The sequence below is a fragment of the Astatotilapia calliptera genome, chromosome 14 (genome assembly GCF_964374335.1).
Source record: "Astatotilapia calliptera chromosome 14, fAstCal68.1, whole genome shotgun sequence".
In the NCBI taxonomy this organism is placed as follows: Eukaryota; Metazoa; Chordata; class Actinopteri; order Cichliformes; family Cichlidae; genus Astatotilapia; species Astatotilapia calliptera.
This window is the reverse complement of record NC_137435.1, coordinates 2,610,725-2,631,102: the sequence shown is the minus strand read 5'-3', so window position 1 is coordinate 2,631,102 and position 20,378 is coordinate 2,610,725.

Here is a 20,378-nt window from a genome sequence, read left to right as displayed (position 1 = left end):
AATGTTTGCGTGTCATCACAGTCTAAATCCCTCCTAATCTCTCTGAATAATTAGCAGAGTTTCTAGATTTAATCATGAGTTTCAGCACTCAAATGCTTAACAGGGTTTTTTTTAAGTGTTTGTAAATGGATCAGTTTGACAGAAACTTTTCAAGTCTGTGTTTCTGTATCTGTGAAGAAACACAATGAAGCAAATACAACACACAGAAGCTTTTTCCTTATCTGGCATCACTAAGCTTAACATCTTTAAGTTCTTTGGTGTCTTCCAACTTTTAAATACACCCATAAATAAAATGTACTGTCATAAATTAGGCTAACATGAATGTGGTTATCAACTCTGGAAAAACCAGGGTTGACTTACTACCTATCCTAGGACCAAGTTTTCATGAAGGAGGTGGAGTTTGCAGCACTGGACCAATCAGAAACAGGGACAGGTTTGTCTAAAGCAGCGTTTCCCAACCTTTTGGAGCCACGCCACATATTTCACACTAGAAAAATCACTCAGCACACCATCAAACAAAAATGGCACAAAAAGCATATTGATCATTTTTTCCCTGCACACCAGGCATAGTGGACTTGGCTCAGTTTGTCCCCTGTATACCTTTTTTTGCTTTCTTCGGACCACTACTCAAGTTAGAACCTTCACCTGGGTCGGAATCTTCTCCAGGACCAGGTCAGACTGACTACTTTAGCTTTTCAAATATTCATCTATTGCTGTTACGCGCTGTGTTGTCTCACAGTATGACTATTATGTAATTTTATTCTTCGTCTTCTTCTGTTCTACTGGCAGCTCTCGACACTTTTAATTAGAGCAGGTGGTTGTACTGCCCTCTAGTGGAAGAGAAAGTAGTCATTGTGCCTCTTACAAAGAGTACTAATCAGGTGGAGCCAGATAATCTTCCACGGCACACCGGTTGGGAAGCACTGGTCTAAAGGTTGTGTTTTCCAAGTTAAAGTCATAAATGAAAGCTGGCTAAAGGTCTGTCTCTGCGCCAGCCTAATCAGCCTAATCAGTATTATGCTAACTGCTGCTCCACAGTCACATCCCAGCCATCAACTCTTCCATCTATCCATCATGAGCTCCTCATTTCTCCATTTACAGTTTTGTGTTCGTGTTGCTTGGAAGTTCTCCGATGAAGGGTAATGTTAGAGTTTGTATTGTTGATTGTCATTTATGCTTAGAAATATTTAACCATAGATGCTTAGAGGTGTATAATCAATTGTGTAGTGATAAGTTGTGTGATCTTTAACAGGCTACAGAGGCTTGGTGTGCATTCCACACTAGAATGCACACCTACATCCTGGGAGCATGGGAAGAGGTCGCATCTTGTTTTAATTGTTTTATGGTAGGATTAACGTAGCTACGTCTGTTCTAGTCTAAGTGCTTTTCTGTTTAGATGAACTGCTGGACTTCCTCACCGGGGGGGGGTCTAGTCTACCCTCTTCCTGACCAAGGATGTTTGACCCTTTGATCAGCAACACACACACACACACACACACACACACACACACACACACACACAGGCAAGGTACTCTTTGTTTGTATGTAGACGTCGTATGTTAATGAACCTATGCATATTCATGTAACCTCAATAAAAGGACAGTGTTACGGGAGGACGGACGAGAGCAACTGGGGTCAAGCGAAGGGACGGCGCTCTGTCCGGTCTCTCCCGTGCACGAGTAACATGAAGAACTTTGCCTATTTGTGTCTTGCTTAGCAGTGTAATTATATTGTCAACGTTCCAGCGGATGGGTTCAAGCTACAAACCTATCAGGTAAGATAGTGGTTTCAGGCTGCAACCCCAACAGCATCTGATACACAGTAAAATAATTATTAACCTGAAAAAAACCTCACTAGCTGAGTCTTTGTAACAAAGATTTGTGCGGTTTGTTTGGATTTTTCTGTTTTGTTGTTTTGTTTTGGGGGTTTTTCCCTCTGAGTCCTCATTGTGTTTTATCAGCCGTTGTTTTTGTCCTGCAGTTTTGGTACACAGAAAAATACCCAGACATACATGAGTCGGGTTGTTGTTGTTTGCTGATTGTTTAATTATGTGTACATATTCATGGTAAACAGGAATTAAAAAGTTGTCTTTGCATTCCTGTGCGTGTTTTAGCTGATTTCTTTTTCCTTTTGACGTGCTTGGTCGGTCACAGATGGATCATCGCATGACACGGAAACATTTTTGATATTAGAGATTAGGTGAGAAGGGTCACGTCTGAACACTTTCCAATTTATAATCTTCTCTTGAAAAGACTCCAAATGTGTTATAGTTTGAGTTTTAAGGCCAACAGTAGCTCTTAAATCTGGTTATCTGCTGATTTTAGCCGAGATGGTAAAAGTTCAAATCCAGCTGACACCTGGATTATATTTCTCCCAAATGATTCCAGCTGTAATTAAACCAATGTAGTTATTTGTTTTGGTTTACACAGTATATTTTTCCATTTCAATATTCTTGCCTTTTCCAGTGATGTTGATCCAGGAGCAGGCTGTAAAACACAGTGAGAGTAATGGGAGAGGTAGTCATCAAAATCAGTAAAACTAATTTCACTTCGACCATAATCCCAGCTGTTAATGGTGTAGCTGCTCCTCTGATGAGCATGAATTCACAATTTTCTGCAACATCTTATTCGAAACAAGAATTTTTAAAATTTGTATAGATCTGTCACACGTGAGAGTTTGTGCAGCTTGTGTTCAGTTCATCATTTTTTCTCAGTTTTTGTGCTGAAGAGTGAAATGACCACCACTTTGCACCAGTTATTGCTGCTATCTGTGCCTACGTGATCCAGGTGTTAGAGTTCTGATCCACTAAACCAGATGTAGGCAACTCCAGGCCTCGAGTGCCGGTGTCCTGCAGGTTTTAGATGTGTCCATGCTCCATCACAGCTGATTTAAAGGGCTAAATGATCTCCTCAGCATTTCTTGAAGTTCTCCAGAGGCCTGGTAATGAACTAATCATTTGATTCAGGTGTGTTAACCCAGGGTGCGATCTAAAACCTGCAGGACACCGGCACTCGAGGCCTGGAGTTGCCTACCCCTGCACTAAACCGTCCTCAGTGCTGACAGTCAAACATGATGACACGTCTAAACGTCATCTAGAAGAAAAATTAAGACGTGCTTTTCATCAGAGATTAGTTTCACCAAACACAGATTTTGTGATGGCATGTGTCTGTCCGCGGGCATGTTTAGACATCTTTGTGAGGACAGAATGCTACTATACTTTTGGGGACCAACAGTCACTTAGTGCAGCCGTCTCCAACCTTTTTTGCGCCACAGACCGATTTATGTCCGGCAATATTTTCACAAACCGGCCTTTAAGATGTTGCGGATAAATACAACAAAATAAAACCATTACCAAAAAAGAAGATTTATTCATAACACACGGGAAGAGTCCCAGGGAAACGGAGTTAACGATAAAAAATATTTTAAAAAATAACGATAAAATCCCTGAAAACCATACATTTCACACCTGAGCCTCAACTCTCATGGCCCGGTACCAAACAACCCCCAACCACGAACGCCCGGGGTTGGGGACTGCTGACTTAGAGGGATGAAATCCTAGTCCCCATGAGTTTGAAGGTATTTTTGAGGCTCGAAATGTGGTTTTAGTGTCAGGATTACAGTTAGCCTAAAAGGGTTATGCATTCATTTTGATGGTTAGGGTTAAACCAGCTCTTTCTTGCTGCTAGGGAAAGCATTATGATGTCCCCACGAGTCTGTTTCTATATGCTTCAGCTTTTCTTTTTTCATTTTCAGTTTGTGTGTGTGTGTTTGTGCTGCAGTTTTTTTAATCAATAAAAGCAGGTGGAACTGCTGATCGAGTTTCTCAAAAGGCGGTGGGTTGCATTTTTAGATCCACCCTGCGTCTGCTGCGTGAGCCTTCAGGCTGAGAAGGGTTTGACTTTCCTCTTCAGTGCTCCAAATATGTATTTTGTGAAAAGCACTGTATATATGCTTTCCTGCTGTTCAGCCACACAGTATCTTCAGCTGATATTTAGAACACTTATGGTTACATTGGGATGGAGAACAGCACAGAATGTGGAATAAAGTATTTTATGCACGCGGTTGCCCTTAATTCAAACGTGTCAAAAAATAGTAACTTCTGCACCGAGTGGAAAATGTCCCGTGGGATTTACTCAGCATGTGTGTGCACATTTACATACCTGGCACTGAGCGCATTCAGCTGTTATATATATGCAGGGAATATTGCATATTCCCTGGTGTCAGGACTGTACAGTTCATCCCTGCATTTCTAATACTCATGCTGTGGGCCGTAAACCTGTTTACACAGTAACTCTGTGGGGACTCACGCCCCTCTTCTTTAATTATTTTTTTTACTTTAACTTTGGGTTTAGATTAGATTACAGTAGGGGCAGGATTATGGCTCGGGAAGTAGCAGTTATGATTAGCATAGGAAATGAATGCAAGTCAAAATGCTGTGTGTTAATGGTCTCTGAGCTGCAGCTGGTCCACTCTACAAATCCCCAGGTGTGATTGGATTTTATACAGTGTTTAAATACAGACTGTGCATTTGTGTGCATGTGTGTGTCAGCATGCCACTGTTTATTATTTTTCATCATCAGCTGACAGATGTGTTAGCGTTTGGCTCCGTGTTCATGTGCACATACATGTGCTTCAGCCTCGGTGTTCCAGCTGAGAGACACAGATCAGAGCTGCCTTTGAATTAGGATTCTGTAGCAGTAGAAATGTGTCTGTCATTGATCAAAATACAAAGTCATAAAAGTGTAATCATGTTTTCTTAATTATTCTATTGACAGATTTTGTCCAAAAACCTCACATTTTGCAGTTTTTGCAGTAAAACTGTCCAAAAAGAACATGGCAGTAATTTATTTGCAGAGTTTCTCCTGAAATCCCTTCAAAGCCAAACTTGTTCAGTCTTTTTCTAATTGAACTGTTATGAAATTTACCCTTTAACACACTAACCGAGGCCTTTAGAGTCTAAGATGGAGCTCTTGGGTTTTTCTGAGAGTTTCATGCTCCGACCGTGGGGTGAATTTACAGACACTCATGAGGAGATTGTGTTAACACACCTGCAATAACGTTTTCTTTGCACCTGGTTACCCTCCTATTTCCTTTTTTTTTTTTTTTTTTTTTTTGGCCTGTCCCGTTTGGCTCTTTTGCCATCAGAATTGTTGTCTAAAGGCAAAGAAAGATGCCCAACGGATTCACTTTACCAAACTGACCATCCCAGCCTTGCCGTAATGGTCCATTTGATTCACCTTTTATTGTTTATTTTATTTTCACTTACTGAATACGGGACAGACTTGACTGGGGGAAAGAAGGGGAGAAAGAAAGAGGGAAAGAGAAACAGCTGAGAAGAGGGACGGGGGAGAAGGGCAAAAGACAAAAACCAACAGAACGGGCAGAGAAAAAAAATGCATATATCAATCACCTGGATCACCTGCTGAGAAAGAAAAAAGAAAGCAAGCAGAAGAGAACAAGAGTAATAGAATAAACACCATCACAATGATATATGGGAATATGACAGTAAATATTAAATATTAAACATTACCCTCCTATTTCCTATGGAAGCAATAAGGGTGTGTGGTCTTAAAACTGTGTTTTTCATATGACTGCACCTATATAATATAAAATATCTATAGTATATGCATATGAAAGGCTCGGTCAAGCGATGGCCCATCCATCTTCTAAAGCACCAGGGTAGAAAGTTCAGCGCTCACACAGGGAGTGATTTAGCTTATTTAAAAGAATGAGTTGGGGACCTTTGGCTGTTTATTCATATTACATTCCAATTTTTGGTGAATATTTGGAATTTAAAGGCCGGAGTGTAACAGTGAACTGATGTTAGGTAAAGCAGGACCGGGTTAATCTGTCTCACTCACACACACACACACACACACACACACACACACACACACACACACACACACACACACACACACACACACACACACACACACACACACACACACACACACACTTCTTGCAGGCTGTTATCTACAGTAAACAGCAGAGTTTATATTTCTTTCTCTGGAGAGAAATTCAGTGTGTTTTCGTGCGTTTGTAGTTCAGGTTAAGCCCCAGTTTGCACCATGATGGGCAACCCTAACACAAGTTTAAAAGGCCAGTGGAAACAGAATCAGCATGAGCAGAAATGGAAAGAAAGTGCTGGAAAAACAAACATCTTTAACTTATTCTTGGTGGTTGAATAACAAAGCCAGAGCCATAAATTAAAATGGGACGTTTTGCAGAGTTTTAATGAAACACATTAGCCAAAGAGCCATTTGCAATCCTCTTAGTCTGTGGTTTCACAGCGCTGCCGATAAATTAGCAAATGTTTCTTCTTCCGGCGTCTTTGAGACAAAGAAGCCGCTCTGTCACAATTAAAATGAACAGTTAGTTTTGGACGGCCATGTTGGGCAATTTTCCATATGTGCACACAAAAACTGTATCCAGCATGCCTACTGCAATTAAAACTGGAATAATTTATCCTCCCAAACATGGAGTGCTGCAGTTCAGCACATCACATTCACATGTTGAGTAACGTTTTCTCAGGTAACATTGAAATAACAGTTTTCCTCTGAAATCAAATATTTGGAAAATGGTAAATAACGCTGTAAAATGTATAATTTTTAGATGTCACGCACTGAGCTGGACTTTGTGATCCTTGATTGTAACACCTCGAGGAACAGACTCATCTCCTCCTGGTGTTAGTTTCCTTTGGACCTGAAGAATAACATCGTGTGTTAAACATGATGCTAATGGGGTAAAGAGACAAATTATTGTGTTTTCTGTTCTAGTTTGTGTCCAGTGTTGGGTAAGTTACTTTAAAATAGTAACTCAGTTACATTACTAGTTACTTCTCTCAAAAGTAACTCAGTTACTTCAAGTTACTCGTTACTTTCGAAGTAACTAGTTACTAGGGAAAGTAACTTTGGTTTTACCCAGAATTCTCTTATTAATGTGTTGCTTCCCTAACTGGATACCCAGCAAGGATGCCAGTCTTCTAGCTTGCTTACATGTTAGCACTATCCAGCCACAAGTACACTGTGCCACCTAATGGCCTGAACCTAAAATAGTTAAAATGGCAGTGTAGTAGTGCGAGTGCAAGTTAATGATGAAATGAATGAAACTAAATTAGAAATTAACAAAGTTTGTTTTATGTGTCACTTTTTTATCTGTGTGTTTTAATCTATTTCTAATGTTTCAACCCTCTACAAATGCAAACTCATCATTCTCGGGTTGTTACAGCAGTGTCTAATCATTGTACGTAGTATCACTAGGAAGAAGCAGTGGATCACAAAACAACATACAGTGTGTTGAAACTTTTGAAAGATATTTATTTTTGCCATTTAAATGGACAGAAAGTATGCTTTTAGTAGTGCCAACATTAAACTGTACCTCAGACAATTTAGGACCTGTAGGTATCAAAGTAGGTATCAAAGTGCAAAAACATGTAGTGCAAAAAATGATTTAACATAAACACGGTGAGGTTTGTCCATTCTTTGTAAAGTTAACTGAACTTAACTTTGTAAACTTAACTGCTGAATTCCACCAACTGGAGACCTCATGTTCAGTAATAAAAGTATTTTCAGAGAAAGAGAAGAGAAATAAAATTAATTACAAGTATGTTCAGCCCCACAAACAGAAATAAAATAAATAACTATTTTCAGCTTCATAAACAGTCAAACCAAAATAATATTGCCTCCATACAGGCCATGTAGATAAATAAAATATAATGGTATTTTAAGTGCTTCAGAAGCCCAAGTTTCACTTGGAAATAACCCTACTTTACCTTGTAGAGCACCACTGAAGGCAACACATCATCATCATATGAGCACTACTCAACTTTGGTTTCCATCAAACCAACGATTGTACCTCAAGAGGAGAAGCTTCTCAAACTTATGATCAGTCAACTTGTTCCTCTTTGGAGTGAGAATCAGGTTTCCCAGGCTGAAAAGCCTTTCAACTGGGGCACTTGAAGGAGCAGCTGCATTAAGTTTAAGAGAGAGTTTCTTTATCATTGGGAAATGATTCAGAGAGTCTAACCCTGTTGCTCCTGATTTGAGGTACTCGGCTACCTCACCTTCAGCAGTGGCATATATGTCCTCATTCTCTTCAAAGGAGAAGAACTCATCCTCTTTGCTAGAACCCGCGTGCTGTGTTGTGTTGGTGGCGCTGGTACCTGGTTGTAGCTGATCTTGCTCAGGGAGAAGTTTTCGACACTCTACCAGCAGACGTGCCTTTGCGAGGTCCTTCCGCGCCTGGTCATGTAGCCAACGAAGCTTAAATTTTGGTAGTGTCACAGCAGCCAGCAAAGCATCTTCACTTCCAAGGACATGTGCAAACCTTGTTTTGACTGCCTGTAATAACGACACAGTAAAAGTGCAAAAAACATGTTTGCATGAGAAAGTATGCATTGTTTCAACATTAAATTAATTAAATATTAACAGCATGCTGTAGTTTTATATAGAATGTATTTTAATTTGTAAATAGTGTGTATTTTACTACGTTGTATTTATTTTATTTATTTATTCGGGTTAAGTATCTGTAACTGTAACAGCATTCACTTGCATGTGAACAGCACAGCACAATATAAAAAGCAATTGAGTAAAACATTTCATTAAAGATAAACACAAATGAAAATATCATCTCTTACCTGGACAACTGTATCTGGTAGCCCAACAAGAATTTGCAGACCATTTTTTATAGCCAGAGTCTTGGTCATTAGCGATTCCAGTGTGGGTAGGAGTGTGCCATAAAAACAATGGTCTTCTCCTTGAAGAATGTCCAGTGCCACAGTAAGTGGTTTCATGACTGCACAGTACTCTCTGATACACTGATGCTCCCTCTCATTGAAACATTTCAACTGTAATGTGGTTGAGATTGTGTTCAGCTCCACCACAGGTATCTTTGAAATTCTCTCCAGAGCATAATAGAACGAGTTCCACCTTGTTGTGCAAGGTACTAGTAGCTTCTTTGCAATAATGTCGTCCACAATCTCAGCAGCCACTGTGGAACGACTGGCCTTGTTCCACAGCCCTGCACATTTTGTGGTGGCACTTCTGTAGATGGTTTTTGTTGCAGCTTCAGACAATAGCCACTTCTCCACCTCAGTGCAAGAGATAAGATTCATTGTGTGCGATGCACATCTCTGATGTGGCGGTAAAGAAATTGCATCATCAGCATCATCAGCAGCATTCTGCAGCACATCCCCAATTGAAACAAAAGTCACCTCATCCTCCTCAGATTCAGAGTCATCTGACTCAGGTGCTGGCTGGTACACTTTAAAAGCCTTGACAAAATTGGAGCCATTATCCGTTACAGTTGATGTGATTTTAAACGATAGGCCATGAGATGAGTTAATGTTGTCCAGCTCAGATGCAATACTGTCATACGTATGTCGACCCATAAATCGCCTGCATGCCAGCGCTGCTTTCTCACGTTTCATGTTTTGTGCATTTATCCAATGCGCGGTCACACCAAGAAAACTTTTATTATGCACAGTCCAAATGTCTGCTGTTGTGGAGATGTATTCTACCATGTCAAGTGTATTTTTGAGCTCTGACTCCATGTTGGCATATTCTTGGTCTAGGAAACTGGAAAATGTCTTTCTGCATGGTGCCTTCCCAGCTCTCCCTCGCACAGGTATATGACTAATCAGTTGTCTGAAAGCATGGGACTCAACCGTTGAGATGGGTTTCATGTCTTCCACAACATACCTGGCAATCAGCCTGTGTAGCTGGGGCTGGGTGATGGACTGTGCAGCAGGCTGTCCGAAATCAAGCTTTCGTTGTTTTGCTGGAATAGCATCAACGGAGCTAGAGTCACCGACGTTGCCTTCAGGTTCTTTTTCAACTAAGTTGGTAGATGCATGCTGTTTCTGAAGATGTTTCATCAGATTAGAATTGCTAGTCTTTGATGTCGAAAGAGTTTTAGAACCTCCACAGAGAGTACAGTTCATGACAATATTCCTGTCTTTTTCCAACACAAAGGAGAAATAATGTGAATATTTCCAGGAAGAAAACACATGCCTGGACCATCTTCGACTGCCGCCATGATTGTAGCTTACGTCACAGTGTCACGTGCCCTTTTTACGTCCAGCACGGAAACTGCAGTCGTGGTGCTTTCCTTTGTACTCGGGACTCAGAAATTCGGGACTGCAGATGAGCTGCATATGTGTAGTAGTAATTTGTTTTTGTAGAGAGCTAGCAAAACAAGCGTTTTCGAGGGCGTCGCCATATTGGAATCCAGACTTCTCCAACGAGGCTAACCAGAACACCGTTTACTCGAGTGTGACATTATTCCCAGGTTCGTGTTCCGATTTCCGAGGTAAGTTAAACGCAACACACGAAGTAACGAGTAACGACCCTATCTAAATCCCAGTAACGAGTAACGCGTTCCTGATTTTGGCATAATAACTAGTTACCGTGCTCGTTACCGCAATAATAACGTAGTTACTGTAACGCGTTACTTAATAACGCGTTAGTCCCAACACTGTTTGTGTCTAATGAAAAACTCTGAGGCGAACTAGAAATGATGGACTGAGATGGAGGTATGGATGGAGGAGTGCAGTGCAGATGGAGGGATGCCAGCCGTCCTAGCATGGATGAGAGGCTCCCTGCTGTGTGTGTTTTTGCACCACTTTGTTTGTTTGTTTATCTCCTGTGCATTTGTTCAGTCTTGTTGTCTTTCATTTCCTGTTGTACAGCGAGGCTTTGATGAAAAAGCAGCACATCTGCGCCAGCCCTGTCGCCCGTTTTCTCTCTCATGATATCTCTTTGAGACTCTTCTGTCATTTATTATCCTCTGAGTGACCTCTGACCTCTTTCTCTGTCACCCAGTTTTATATTTATAAAGAGATATGGTGAAAGAGCAAATTAAAGTTTTCATGTATATCAAGTTTTGTAATCATTGTCAGTCAATATTAAATTCATGCCTGATTCTTTCTAACCACCAATTAAAACTTGTCTCTCTGAGACAGTTAAATGTTTTCAGAGGACATCTGAACCACAGCAAAGACAAAACCACAGCACGGTGTGAGGCAGGCTCATCTGGTCGATACGAGGCTGAATAGATTTCAGGGAGGAAAAACAAGAGAAAGACAGATTGAAGAGCGAGTTTCATTCATCTACTCGTGGCCTTTGGGTGACAGACTTACAGGTGGAGAGCTATAAAAAGGAAAAAATCTGCCACTACCCTCACCCTGCAACAAAACAATAGTCAGCTTGTCCAGAGGGAAGAAAAACACTTATTTTAATGCTACCATACAACAACACCAGAGGATGGTGGTGGTGATGGTAGGGCGGATGGATACCAACCTTAATCCTAATGTCCAAGATGAGGTGAAGATGACGAGGAGACGGTCAGAAAGGTGACACAATAGTGCTGAAGTGGAAAAGAGAGTGATTGGCTGGGAGAAGGCAACAACATGTTTGGGTGGGGATGATGACAGCAGAGCTGAGGCTCAGGATGATAAATAAATCTCATATCTCAGAAGCCTTCCAACCCAATCTAATTCAATTTCATGTCTAAAGCTCATTTAAAACAATAAAATTGACCGAAGTGCTGCACATAACAGAGGGTTACGCAATAAAATAAGACACACACACACACACACAGAATTACAAGACAAAATACGGCCTAAGCTTTTTCTCTTCTTCACATTTCCACACTGTGCTTCTCACCTTACCTTCCTTTTTCTCTCTGTCCCATTGTCATCAGCTTCCTTCTCCTTCCTGCTCTCAGGGTAGAAGATAAACCCACAGAGCGATAATCTGTAGCTAAATAGACAGCTGATCCCTTTAAAAGCCATGCTACGGAGGGGAGGAGAGTGTTTACATGGCCTCCAGCAAATGCGCTGCACTACTGGGAAATTAATTAGCCGGTCCAACTCTCAGATGCTTCAAATTCCTCCTGCATTCGTCTCTCTGCACTTTTCAAGTTATCGCTGCTTTTCATTCTGAGATTCTGCCTGTTGTTTTGGTTCCACACAAGCACATTTGTTGCCAATTACGTTGTGGTGAATTCAAGAAAGCGGAGGGAAAATAGCACATTACAAAGCAGGGAGAGCAGCTTTTCTTCATTTCTTGCCATTAAACATGATAAACAATGATAGAAGTGCATCTGTTGAAAAGGTCTTTTATTTCTGATGTTTCCACATAATTCATCCATTTAGATTCTTCCCATAGTTTTTACATTAGTACACTCACAAGCACAGTTACCTTCTCTGTGCCTTCAAATGTGAGCATGAAATTCCTGAAAATAACCACAGAGGACCTCGCTCACTGCAGGCAGATTCTCATGTGATGTGGAGGCAGTTTATTTATTTGCTTTAATATATGTGTGACAAGTGTGCCTACCCTGTCAAAGCAATCGTTCCAACTAATAGGGATTTTGTACACAAAAATAAGCTGCAGACAGCAAAACAAGATAAATCACAGTGTGAGATTGCATAAAAATAACATAATGTGTGTGAGGTGGAGCAGGATCCAAACGCTGAAGTTTCAGCTCTCTCAAGACAGCTACAAACTTGTCTCAGACAAAAGATGAACTCAGCGTTACCCTCACTCTGGGCTCTTGGTTAGCTTTGTGTTAGCATGCCGTCTGTGCAGGTGCCTGCAAAGCACCAACGTTGTGTTAGCAGGATAATGCAGTTGTTTCTGTCCCGGACCCAGTTTACCATCTCATCTTGTCCTTTTTATGCAATGAAAATTAAAGTGATGCCTTTATCTCCTCTCCTTAAAAGTTGTTCATTTTCCTTTTGCCAGCACATGAAATAAAATCAGCTGATTGTAGCAGGAAGAAAAAAGGCCTGTTTGATTATTTTTTTTATATCCACTCAGCATGCAGATGACTAGGACTACAAAGGGTCTTTAGTTAAGATATAATTGTACCTGGAATGTAATTTAATTAATTCAGAACATTAAAGCATTACATTACTAAGAAAAATACAGAAAAATGTAATGTAACACATTATATTACAGTGAGCGCAGCAACCCAGTAGCACCAACTTCAACAGTGTGTGTGTAGACAGAAGTACAGTTCAGGACTGCTGGTTCCTGTTTCTGTGCACAGTGTGTAGAACACAGGTTTCTTTGTAACTCTGTTGGACACAGCTGTGACGTCTTAATATGATTTGTTTGGTTCAAATTGTCTTGAGGCTCATGAACTAAAGGTTACATCGTCCTTGCAGCCAGCTGTCCATCCTAAATGACTGCTTTCAAGTTTCTACCCTTCACAACTTTCTTAAAGTTCAAAGACTGTGTGTGTGTGTGTGTGTGTGTGTGTGTGTGTACTTTGCTGCAAAAAACACCTTTTTCATCCGAGGACACCAAATAGTGCTTTTCTTTCAGACGTGTTGCTGTTACAGAGTTTGTCCATTTAAAGTTGGGGCCGTCGCACAAACAATGACCGTAATGACGGCAGGAAGGCTGACAGACATTACCAGACTGTCTACAAGACATCTGCGGTTTTTGTCCCGTTTTAAACTTTTCTCTGTTCAGTCATGCTGTGATTCGTTTTTAGCACCAACAGTTGGGCTTCAGCACCAAAACAACTCGTCTACGTTAAGTCATCAATCTTGGCTCAATTTTGCTTGTTTACAACATTAACCCTGTATGTTGAAAGAAACAATACTTTGTGGTCACCCAGTGTACTTAAACGTGTCACCAGGTGGTCCCAATCAACCGTTTAGATGTGATGAGATTCACAGCAGGTGTATCTCAACAATGCTAGAAAAAGGACCTCTGGGAATGAGAACGTAGGTTGATCAAACCACACGTTGATCCGAGGGTGTTATTCTAGCTTGCTGGGTTCAGCAGGTGACCCACATACTGTAAAGCTGATGCCATTGACCTGCTCTCCCCAGCTTTCCTTACCTCTCTGCCCTGTCTTAACAAAATAAAGGCTGAAAAGCCCAAAAGATGTATGAAGAAGTTGTGCAACTAAAATTTGAAACTAAATGGTTAATAAATCATACAGAACTAAGTGGTTAAATTAACCCTTTCATGCATAGTGGTCACTACAGTGGACAGCTATTCAAAGGCTGTGTCCTTGTATTTGTGTCAGTGTTGATGGTATACTTGCACATAAACCACAACATTGGACACTGAAGTCAAAATGTTGTCCACCTAATCAAAAATCCTGATTGAGGTTGTCTTTTTTTTTTTTTTTTAATTTACCAAATGGTCTATTTGATTCACCTTTTATTGTTTATTTTATTTTATTTTCACTTGCTAAATACAGGACAGACTTGACTGGGGAAAAGAAAGAGGGAAAGAAAAACAGCGGAGAAGAGGAACGGGGATAAAGGGCAAAAAACCAACAAAATAAGCAGACAAAAAGACAAAAAAAACTGATTGAGGTTGTCATAATTCTGTGGGGCCCGCCCCCTAGAGTCCCACACTTTGGAGGGGGGGGGTATGAAAAAAATAAAATAAAATCATCATGGACGGGTTGTTGTCGGGGCACCCACACAGACGCAAAGCAGGAGATGAAGCATCGCTGAATATGTTTCCAAACCAACCCTTTAAAAAATCTCAGTTTTCGGTGATTCGAAACGCCGTTTACGTGGACGAAACAGCTGCGTGTTCAAAAATACCCGTGTAGGTGCGGACGCAGCGTAAAAGAGTTAGTAGTTTATTTTCTTTACTAAATGTTTGAGGTGTGAAATAAACCGCAATGGAGTTTGAAAACCAAATATGGGCGTTTGGGGGGGGGTTAGGTGGTGGGAGGCTGCGAACATTTTTCTTGGAAAACAAGGGGGGCCTAGGAAAAGAAGTTTGGGAACCACTGTCATAGTTCATGCATGAAAGGGTTAAGATCCAACACATGTGGTGAATCTAGCTGTCCTGGGAGAAAGTATGCCTCCCACCTTCCTCTTTATGTATTTATCTTCAACATCTGTTCATGTCCAAGCTTTATATTCATACATATCATGGTAAACGTAACCCTTTCATAACTCAGTCCTTGCCTGTGAAAACTAATAGCTCATAAACCGACAGACTAGTAAGTGACCCAGTCTCACTGAGCAAGAGAGGCCGAAGCAGCGAGCGAGAGGAGACCTGCTGTGATTTGAACAGCTGGAGTGTCATGCATTTAATTTAAGCTCCTTTTAACCTTTCCCTCCTGCTCTCCTCACAGTCACCCCTCCTGCTTCACTCCAACAGGTCTGTTTTACCTCCTGCTCTGTGTGTTTGTCACTATTTACTCCCTGTTAGATTATGCTCAGATTTAGCACGTTAGCAATGTATCACCCGAACTGAAAGTTATTGTGGTTCAGCAGTTCTCTCACCACTGTGTCACTGCAATAACATCACCGGGAGTTGACGAAATCAGAGTGCCGACGGTTCGGCTTTTATTGTAATTGTATGAACGAACGTGTCTGGGATGCTTGTTTATGCTTGTATGAGAGGAGGTTATTAAACTTCAGCCAAATTGAGTCCAACTCTATGATACAGTGGCATAAAATAAATATCAGCCGCACCGTTAACTACTTGTTGGTTGCCATGTTATTAAATTCTAACACAAACCAATAAAGAGACAAACCAGTGAAAGATTCCCATAGGCAATTAAAGCACATGCCTTTTACATAAGAATGCTGTTTTCAATGTTCTATCACATGAAAGCACAGACGGAGTTTAAGCAAGCTGCTGTGAGCTAAACGGGAAAACAAATCCAGCTGTTTTATGTAATTATGTGATTACAGAACACTTTCACAAAATTTTGACATGATCAGGGCGGTACGGTAATTACCACTGTTGCCTCACAGCAAGACGTTCCTGGGTTTGAATCTACCAGCTTTCAAGAGTTTCCATGTTCACCAGGAGCCTGTGCAGGTTGTCACCAGGTACCCAAGCTTCCTCCTACAGACCAAAGACAAGCATGGGAATGCGAGCATGAATGGTTCTCCGTGTCCAAGTGTTCGCCCTGCAACCTGCCCAGAGTGCACCACACTTCTTACAGCTTTGATAGGCTCTAGCCGCCACAACCCGGAAGAAAATGGGTGGATGAATAACCAATCAGTCAAACAACCATGAGTAACATAATGCATCACATCCTATAGATGAAAGTAAAGTTGCTGAAGCCCATCCAAGCCATCACAAGGCAAGAGGACACCAGTCCTTCAGTCTTTTTTATAGGGCTAACACTTCACATGCACACCTATGGCTAATACGAAACACCAGTGCAGCATCTCCTAATGGCACGAAGATGCAAAAGTCATCACTGACAGTGAGTTCACAGGACTCCTCGTTATCTCTTAACTCAGCTACAAAACTTTGGGATGTAGTAGCAGAACAGGAAGTTGACAGCATGAATGGTGTGATACAGCCGTGTCAACATGAAGCAGAATCTCAGATAAGTGTTTCCAAATAGAAAAGACCTGAGGCTATTTGAGAACAGAAGGGGGCCAGAATTAGTATGCTGTTCCTCAGTGTTTCAGTAGGAACTAATACGCTCGGAGATGAGAGCCACTTACATGATAGGAAACTGATAAAACATTTATAGATGGGCAAACACATTGGTGCTTTGGGTATTTTAATGGGATATATATTGGTAAGATGAGTATTACATAAAATTACTTCATATTACAGTCATATTAATTACATTTGGTTTAAACTTGTTAAGAGGAGATTATGCTTTCATTGTCATACTGCTGCTTAATGTGGGCAAGAGGATTTTTCAAAGGGAGAAGCTTCCAGACATGTCATTAAAGATGAATGCACCATTTCAGTCACACTTATTATCTTATAAATCATTGATTTAAAAAGGGGATAGGAAACTGTGTGTGTGTGTGTGTGTGTGTGTGTGTGTGTGTGTGTGTGTGTGTGTGTGTGTGTGTGTGTGTGTGTGTGTGTGTGTGTGTGTGTGTGTAAAAAAAAACAAACCCCAAAAAAAACAAACATATTTACATTTATAGAGTAACGGGCAGAAAACTAGACATTTATCTAAGAACTGCTAGTATTAAGAGTTCCCGTTTCCTTTGTGATAATTACAATATAATGTTAAATAGTATTGGCAGACTTTTTGTGTACCTGCTGTCATCTGAAACAGCAGCTGTGAAAACGCTGTGCTGTATTTAATACAGATTTTTAAAGTACAATAGTATAAATAGTCTTTGCTACAGATTGCAGTCAAGTGCATTCTGTTGTCTCGCTCCTAATTCAAGTGCACAATCCTAGCTATGATGGCTGTTTAGGACAAACATGGTTTTGCTCAGACAAGAGAGATCAAAACAATAAATCTAGAATGTACCATCTAATGGCCACGGCTGCAAGTTTCTGCTATTGTTTGGATCCACACCAGAGTTTTTCCCCATTGGTGAAAGCCTGTAGATTCACTGTTTACCTCAGCTGTCAAGGGCGGGTGAGAAGCTTCTACATCTATTTACTCTGGAGGAGGCTGTAAATCGTTGTGAAGAGTCCCGTATGAGCCCATGAATCAGAGAAGCTCACCTCTGACATTTGACAGTGATACTGAGGCTACGTCCACTCGTGCATGGGTATTTTTGTAAACTGAGATTTTCCGTTCTCGTTCCACACATCAATGCCAAATCTCAGTTTTCTAACATCTCCACCCTGGCAGGAGTTTTTAAAAATCTCTGTTCTACCGCTGTTAGTCTCTGTTAGCTGCTGTTAGCCAGTGTTAATGAAGCCGTATTTGAAGAGACTGAAACTTGTTGGACTCTGATGGTTGTTGGATAAATTCTCATATGAGAAGGCAGTTAAACAGTTTAGCTGTGAGAGAGTGACTTTTTGTACACTCACCTAACATTAGCTGGCGTAATGTTAGCTTATAACCAGCCATTGTTGCTGTTTAGCTGGCTCGCTGTCAGCTGATGACATTTAGTTATTGTAACAGTATCAGGAATAAACACATTTATGTGCATTTCGTTGTGTTATAGGTCCTGTGTTCAGTTCAGGAGATGAGGCTTGAGGTGTGGCAGAAGAGAAGGACATTTTATTAAGATCTTGTTGAAGCTGTGTTTTTCTTTGTGTGTTGGTCTATATTGTAGAGTCTACCTTACAATACAAAGCACATTGAGGCGACTGCTGTTGTGATTTGGTGCTGTATAAATAAACTGAATTGAATGGTCTCTTTGGTGAAGGGGACTCCACCAACAATAAAACATCGGTATGATGCTTCATATCTTGAGTCTGAAGGTGTAGGCACAAATTTAAAAGTACCTCCATGCAAATGGGTAGGACTTTCCTTCTCCTCCACCTTTGGTATAACTCAGTTAGTCGTAAAGGAGATGTTCTTCCCAGCCACTGTATTTAAACATGGTGGGGAAACATGGTAGTTCCACAGATTCACTGTATTTTCATGGATTAATTGTAAGTTCATGAGAATCGATCAGTTTGTTGCTCGATGTAATTACACACTAATCAATATATATTTGAGGATAATCTCTTTTTCTGTATTAAATGGGATAAAAAATGACTGACTGAACATTTAATACTCTCACTTTATAACTGTTAAATAAAACTGAACGCAGCTTCTTGTCTTTCCTGTTCTCTCTGCGAGGGCTGAAGGAAACTGCTGTATTCAACAATTTACCACCCAATGTACACACTATGTACACACTACACTTGTGAAGAGGTGTCTCGGCCAAACCTAAACACAGTTTTTATCTACACAAACAATGAAAATGGCATTAAGTGCAGCCTATGCAAAAGAATTGATTTTTTTAAATAAATTTTAAAAAATATAAGCAAAATATTTTCCCCCCCTTAAACACATCAGCAGTCACACTGTGCAACAGTATGTACAAAGAATTTTACATGACAGTAGGGCTGTTCGATATAACGATATATATCGGATGACGATATAAAATCGTTTCATTTTATGCTATCGGTTGTTTCATGGTGTGGCAAAATAAACTGTTTACGGCAGTAAACTGTTTACTGTATTGGCTATATTAATTTCTTCTTTCTCTCTTTCTCTTATATTTAATATAACCACACTATGGACGGACAAGCGCCTGTTTTTATGCGTTGTCGTTAGCAACAACGATGGTAAAACCATCGCGTGTCCACTTGTTTATTTTCCACATAAACCTTTCAGAATAAAGCTCAGATCCTGTTGAGACTTTTCAAAATAAACTGAATCACGTGAAAGAGTATGCAGAGTATTTACGGATGAGAAGCAAAAAATAGCCCCAGGTGCTAAAAAATAAACCTTAGACTCAAACGTTAGAACAGGCTTTTCCCCGCAGCACGCCGTGTAATAAATACTCACAAAGAAAACAGCGGCCGTTACAACTCATGTCTAAAAATGTATCGTTTCATGCATCGGTTAAAACACTCGACTCCAGCTACATGACGCCCAGCTGGAAACACTTCACGCAAGTCGAGCTGCCCGAGATTCACAGAACTTTCAGAAAATGTTACATTTTTGTGATTTATATCGTTATCGGACGATAGATGTCTTATATCAGGATATGAGATTTTGGTCATAACGCACAGCCCTACATGACAGTATTCAGTTTCAGGTCATTTTAGTCACTTGTTGAAGTTATCCTTCAACAAGGGGCGATCGTGGCTCAAGAGCTGGGCGTTCGCCTTGTAATCGGAAGGTTGCTGGTTCGAGCCCTGGCTTGGACAGTCTCAGTCGTTGTGTCCTTGGGCAAGATACTTCACCCGTTGCCTACTGGTGGTGGTCAGAGGGCCCGGTGGCGCCAGTGTCCGGCAGCCTCACCTCTGTCAGTGCGCCCCAGGGTGGCTGTGGCTACAATGTAGGTGCCATCAGCAGTGTGTGAATGGGTGTGTGAATGGGTGGATGACTGGATATGTAAAGCTCTTTGGGGTCCTTAGGGACTAGTAAAGTGCTTTATAAATACAGGTCATTTACCATTTTATCCTAATGCAAACATGCCTCTGTGCATCTTTTCCAAACAAAAATAGCATTACTGGGTAGGAAAGTGAAAATGTAATATCTATTCATGTGGGGGGATTTTTATTGAGGTTCATTTGCAATATAAACTTAATATGGCATTTACAAACAGCTTCATTAACAAATGTGTCATTCTTCAGTAAATTCAAACAATGTGCACCACAGGAGACTTTGACATGCTAACTGACTTTTGATGAAAGTTCTCTCTCTCTGTAATCCTTTGTGTCTTCTCTTTTTCCCCCATTATCACACATAAAGAAACTGATTTCACTGACTGAGCGTTGTTGCAGAAACAGTTGGCTGCCTGAGTGAGCTCCCTTTCTGTCTCTTCTTTTTTATTTTATCTCATGTCTTTCGCTCTGTTTGTTCATTTAACCAACAAAAAATATGACACAAAAAAAGCCACTGAAGATTTATTTTTCCACATGCGCTTTTATTTCAAGGTTATCTTTGCCCCTCAACTTCCCATCAGTGGAACAATAAAGATAACCTTAAAATAGAAA